Raw genomic sequence first — 6,000 nt, forward strand, 5'->3', positions numbered from 1 at the left:
GACTACCAATTGTGCACAGTAACCGCTATGGTATCATCATGAGGATTCCAAATACTAGCCGGAATCTCCAAGTGAGGCTTCGCAAGTGTTTCGGAGCAGCTGGCATCCTCACGTTTTTCTTGTTGTACAACATGTATAAGAAGTTTCGATTGGCTTCCTTATTTATCTTAAAGGATAAGTATAAGCTATATTAGGCAGTAAGACTGCCATTTCCAGGATTGCTCACTTGGCCATTTCAACCCGGATTGCGTTTTTCCAGAAATAACCGCGCGCGCAGATAATAATCTCACTTACGTGCCGCAACTCGACTCATTTATTACTGAGGAGGAGTCGGCATCGCCTTTAAAGAGCACCCTTCCTTGTGTTTACCCACCGAAATTAAACTTCCCACATTGCGGAGATGATCTCATCGGTGATTGGACACTGGGGGGGGGGGACGGGGGGGGTGATACACGGCTTTCTATTAGTCCCCCTGCGCGTCACCTTCATCCGCAGTTATTTTTTATTTATTTTGTTAAACCTACCGGTGCGGGCACGACCGACCTGTGATCGGCCTGAGGTTGAAGCGCACGCACGCACACAAACCCTTTCATCACAATGCGTGCCAAATGTAGTCTTCCTTCCCTTTTGGGAGTCGTGAGAGAGTGTATTCGTGCGTGCGTGTGTGTTGTTCTTCGTACCTCACACTGCGGTCCAGGTCGGCCAATAACGGACTCGATAGAATGGGATAGAAGGGGATTGCGTGGAGCAGATTCCGGCCGTGCTCCGAGATCGAAATTCTTGGGGAGGAAAAAACTCACGCACGCATACATGCACACACACACACACGCCGGAGAATGTGAGGAAAGGAAATGCGAATAGTGGCGTGTATGTGCGGAGTGGGGAGTTGTAAATCCAATGTTCATTGCAGCATTAAACGACGGAATATCTTTCTTCGAACATTATCAACATGCATATGGCACTTGCGGAGGTAATATAATATGGATGTCTGAAAATGAAAGAGTGGGCCATTTTGAAATTTTCTTTTGACCTTTTTATTTGATTTATCTGATCTGCTTATTACATCATTCATGTATTATTTTACGTACCACGAACACTTCGATTATCTGATGCATTATCTTGCTGCTTTGAAAGAGGTATATTGCTTCTCGCGAATGTTTTGCAGAATTTTTGATTTATTTCTGTTAGCATTGCGTTATTATTGTTTGGTTTTAGGATAAAAAAGGGCAGGTGGACGCTATAAGTTCCCTGTCATTATCGAGCTCTAAAGATCTTGGAAAATATTCCGCCGAATAATCTGTTTGTGATTTTTTTCATCTCGCGTACGGTTTCTTCGACTTTGTTATTTGCGAACTCATAATATTTAAAATGCTTCCTCTGTGAGGGTTATGATCTCATGATTCTTATTTCACCCTCATTTATCTTAGTGGGTCCGAAATGTTATGCAAAAAAAGCGTTCACAGTTCTTCTTATTGTAAATATTTACATAATTAATTCAGGGATAGAATTAGATAAAGAAATTTTGTAAAGAGACCTCTAATTTAGCGCAAATATATATTATTTTTCGCCCCATGATAAACATTTACTATTGAAATCCCTCCAAATATGATATAAAAAAGGAAAGAAAGAAACATTAGCCGTCCAAAATGTGTGTTCAACTACCAAATGAAAGTTGCAGGCTGTGTCGAGGACTCAATATTTTCATATGCGTCCACACAATACCCCACAATGCGCCGTAAGGGCTTGTGGTGGGGAATGTTAGGTCACCAGTCATACGAACCATACAATTGGAAGCACTACTGTTTTTAATTGAGTGTGAAAGTTATTTGTTGCTCTGTCATTATTCAAATACTTTGTATTGTCTAGGTAACGGATATAAGTCAACAAATAGACACCAAGCTTAGAATAAACATAGTTTGAAACAAAAGTAAATTTGAAAAAGACTGAACATAATTTGTGCAATGAAAAAAAACCGGCATAAGTAGCTTCTTTTCACTAACTCGTATGCTGCTTTTCAGAAGCAATGCTCAAGCTTTACAAATATGCTTTGGTTCATCCACGATAGCGTATTGCAGGCAGTGGATTAAATGCGTTCCTGTAGCCACAAAATCAGCATCTTAAATCAAACGTGCTAACGTTGCGTGTATTCACGAAGCAGGCGAAAGTTCAGACTATGAGTCTGCTGCATTCATCTGGAAATACCGTTAAAAATGCCGTCTCGATAAAAACTTCATCGTGGGATCTTCCTAATGGGGCATACAGCGATTTTCGGTGGAACTAATGGGTCAGTATTGCGAGTTAAATTTCCAACTTTCTTGTTCATTAATTTATGGTTAAATAAAACACGAGAAGGCAAAATTCAGCAGATCACAAGTGTTAAAATATTTTCTTTACCGGGACTTGAACACCGGATCTTTCGACTCGCCGGGCCGATGATTTAACCACTTAAGCTATCGAGGAAACGGAAATTTACACTGAAATCTGCGGGAAGTTTTTATGAAACCAAGTGCCCCGATTCTCGACAGCAGGCAAGCAATCATAAAACGCTAAAAAAGGAGAGGAACAGTGCGTTTCGTGGCACCCATATTCAGATGAAGGAGACAAACCCCCGCAGATTTCAGTATAAATTATATTTCCTCGATAGCTCAAGTAGTTAGGGTATCGGCCCGGCAAGTCAAAAGATCCGGTGTTCAAGGAAATATTTTTACGCTTGTGATCTGCTTTATTCCACCTTCCCAACCTCTTCTGTACTCTATATTTATTTATACACGAAATCCCGCCAAACGGCGAACAAGTACTCATTTATATAGAAACAGATATAAGGAAAAGGGATAGGAACACACATAAAGGACGAACACAGGAGAGGTGGGGAAGGCGGAAACAAGCAGATCACGAGAGTAAAAATATTTCCTAGACCGGGATTTGAACTCCGGATCTTTCCACTTGCCGGGCGGAGGCTCTTAACCACTTGAGCTATCCAGGAAACGTCATTTCCACTGTGATCTGCGATGCTCTTTGTGTGTGTTCCTATCCCTTTTCCTTATATCTGTTTCTATATAAATGAGTGTGTATATATATATATATATATATATATATATATATATATATATATATATATATATATAAACGCACTATTAAAAAACTATATTATATCCCAGATTTCTGTTGACAGCAGTATCAGGAAGGGTAATTTTGCCGAGATTAAAGTCAACAAAAAAGTTGACACTAAGACCACTTAAACAATTTGAGTTTTACAAGTTAATAAGCTAAATTGCCCAGCCTCGCGCGAATCGAAAGATTTTTACAGCCTGCATTAATTTTCCCAAGGGCTTTCCTTTCCTCCCTCTCACCCCACCCCATTCTTCCTCGTGACCCCGAGGGCTGGCTGGTTGGGCGGATGGGTGAGGGAAAACGCCCTCCCCTCTTGCCTCTAGGCGGCTGCACGAAGGGGGAAAACGGACTCTCTCTCGGTGTGCCTCCCGAGGGCAGTCGGCGTTCGGTGGGCGGTATTAATTCCACTCACGTTACGAGGAGACATAGCGGCCCCGCAAAATCCTCCTGTCGACCCCTATATGATAAGTACATTGTTAGATATCTCGGGGAACGAACACATAAATTTCCAATCCGAAATGAATGACAAAACGCTATTCGGAAAATGGAGAGGTAGGTAGGTACCGTAGGGATTTACAGTTGCCATAATGGTCGCTCCTTCGGACTGTTTCGAAAAATGTATTGCCACCGAGAAGCTGATTTCATATCCCATGCCGTTCGTGGGGAAGCTGCAATAATTGAAGTAATATAAGGAGTATTTTTTCCTTCGTAACCAATGGTTTCTCAGTTATTAACCTCTCTTTCTCTATAAACATATATTATATGTATGTATGTATGTATATATATATCAATGATAAAGGATAAAATATTATATATATTATTATTAATTTTCAGTGCATAAAAGATAAAATATTATACATATTTATTTATTTGTTGCCCGTCTCAATTTATTATTTAACTCTTTGAGTATACATATACATATTTTTAAACACCTTTTTCGAAATCTACGAAACAGGCAAATACGTCCAATTGTATACTTTATTCCTCTCGATTAGTAATCTCATAACTGCAATGGTATCGTGCGTACCTCTGCCCATCCTAAACACAAACTGATCGTCCCCTAAGTAATCATTTGCCCTACTCTCTATCCTTTTGTTTATGATCCTGAGAACAACTTTAAATTCACACATCAGGATAGGGGGGCCAGTTCCTTTCCCTGTGCCGATTATGGTTTCCCAGGAAGACCTGGTACCGAAAAATCACTTTAGATTGGGTGGAGCTGCAGGTGTCCAGAGTGCCTTGCCCGGGAATCGAACCTGGGACCCTCCGATCAGCAGTCCAACGCTATACCCACTGGACTACCCCTAACTATATATATAGCATATAAAGTTAATTATTTCCTTGTTGAATGTAATGCTAAAATCTCATGAGAATCAACTTTAAATTGTCACGTAGAACAGCTGAATAGCCTGCTGAGGCAAGGTATCCCATATCCCATTAAAATATCTTTCCGTAAGGAAGCATAATCTTTGTGGTGTTCTTATTGTAATGTTGGGATTTTGATGCGTTGTCTGTCCATAACCTAAAGGTCCCCATGCCATAAGACATTGAAGCTATGCTCTTATCTACATCTACGTATATATATCCCAAGATCCACCAAAAAGGTGTATGGCAGGGGCTTCAAGCACTGGGTGGGATGGGTTAAGTGATGATGGAAATGAAGGGTGTTTAAATGGTTAAATGGAAAAGGGATAATACGTTCACTAAAAATCCCTGAGAAGACGTGAATCCTTATGTGGGCTATTGGAAAATTTAGATCCAAACAACTGTAAGAATGTTATCCCGAGCACCACGTCTTCTTTCACCTCAATTGTCCTACACGCCATTTGATGCATGCCAATACTTCGAAGGTATTAATGTTTTTGCAGATACGAACTTGGCTTGAGTAAACGCTGCTACGATACTACTTCATTTCTGAAATTAGCCATCTCTTTTTGTATTACCAAATATTTCTTTGCTCAAGAGAAGATTAAAATTTATCTCTGTGCAGGGTCATCGTAAGAAAATCAAAGTGACCAGAGGTTCTACAAAGTATGCATGTTTATATGCATTAAAAAATACATGGACTGCAGTCCTACGCTTTCATTATGCTTTGCGATTTCGGTTCTCATTTACACGTTTTATTTGCGATGAAATACCTCATAATAGTAATGGCAATTAAGGGTTTATCTGATATATTTTCTTTTTTACATTAATATACATAAAATTGATGGAGAGAGAGAGTATGAAAATGCAAATTGACCTTTATCTTCGAGCCGTGTAATAGCGTTGACTCCTTGTTGGGGTTAATGCGTGCTCTCTCGTGCGCGAAAACTTCCTTTCTGTATGTGGTAATGTTTTCTGGCATCTGGTTATTTGCTCTACACCCATAGTAGCCTCGGAATTTTTTATATCAATTAACATCAATGATTTAAAGATTCCTGCAGATAGAAACTCTAGCAATGAATTCAGAGGAATTATTAATAACGCAGACATCGATGTATTGGGATACATATACATCTACACAATCCGCCTCTCAAACCGCCGTAAGAGCGTGTGGCGGGGGGTGCTCGGGCGCCAGCCATGCGTGAAGAATGTTTTGGTTGTACATATGTTTGAATAGATGTAAGCTCATAAATAAATACTCTTGTCCACATTCATATTTATGTACTTCATGCCACGTTTTTCGCTTTTGATCAATGCATGAAACTCTGGTTTTCCAATGATTTTAATTTCTTCAATCTCTTCGGTTCGATTTTCTTACGATTGCGTATGGTGCAAGGTAAGGAGGAGAACTTGACTGTACTCTCTGTGTGGCGGTGTCTATCTCTCTCTTATTTTCATCCCGGTGGTCAAATCAACCATTATTAATGGGAGTCCTAATAATTCCCTCAGTGTCACAAGAAATCT

The sequence above is a fragment of the Hetaerina americana genome, unplaced genomic scaffold, assembly GCF_022747635.1.
Source record: "Hetaerina americana unplaced genomic scaffold, ioHetAmer1.1.p SCAF_44, whole genome shotgun sequence".
NCBI lineage: Eukaryota > Metazoa > Arthropoda > Insecta > Odonata > Calopterygidae > Hetaerina > Hetaerina americana.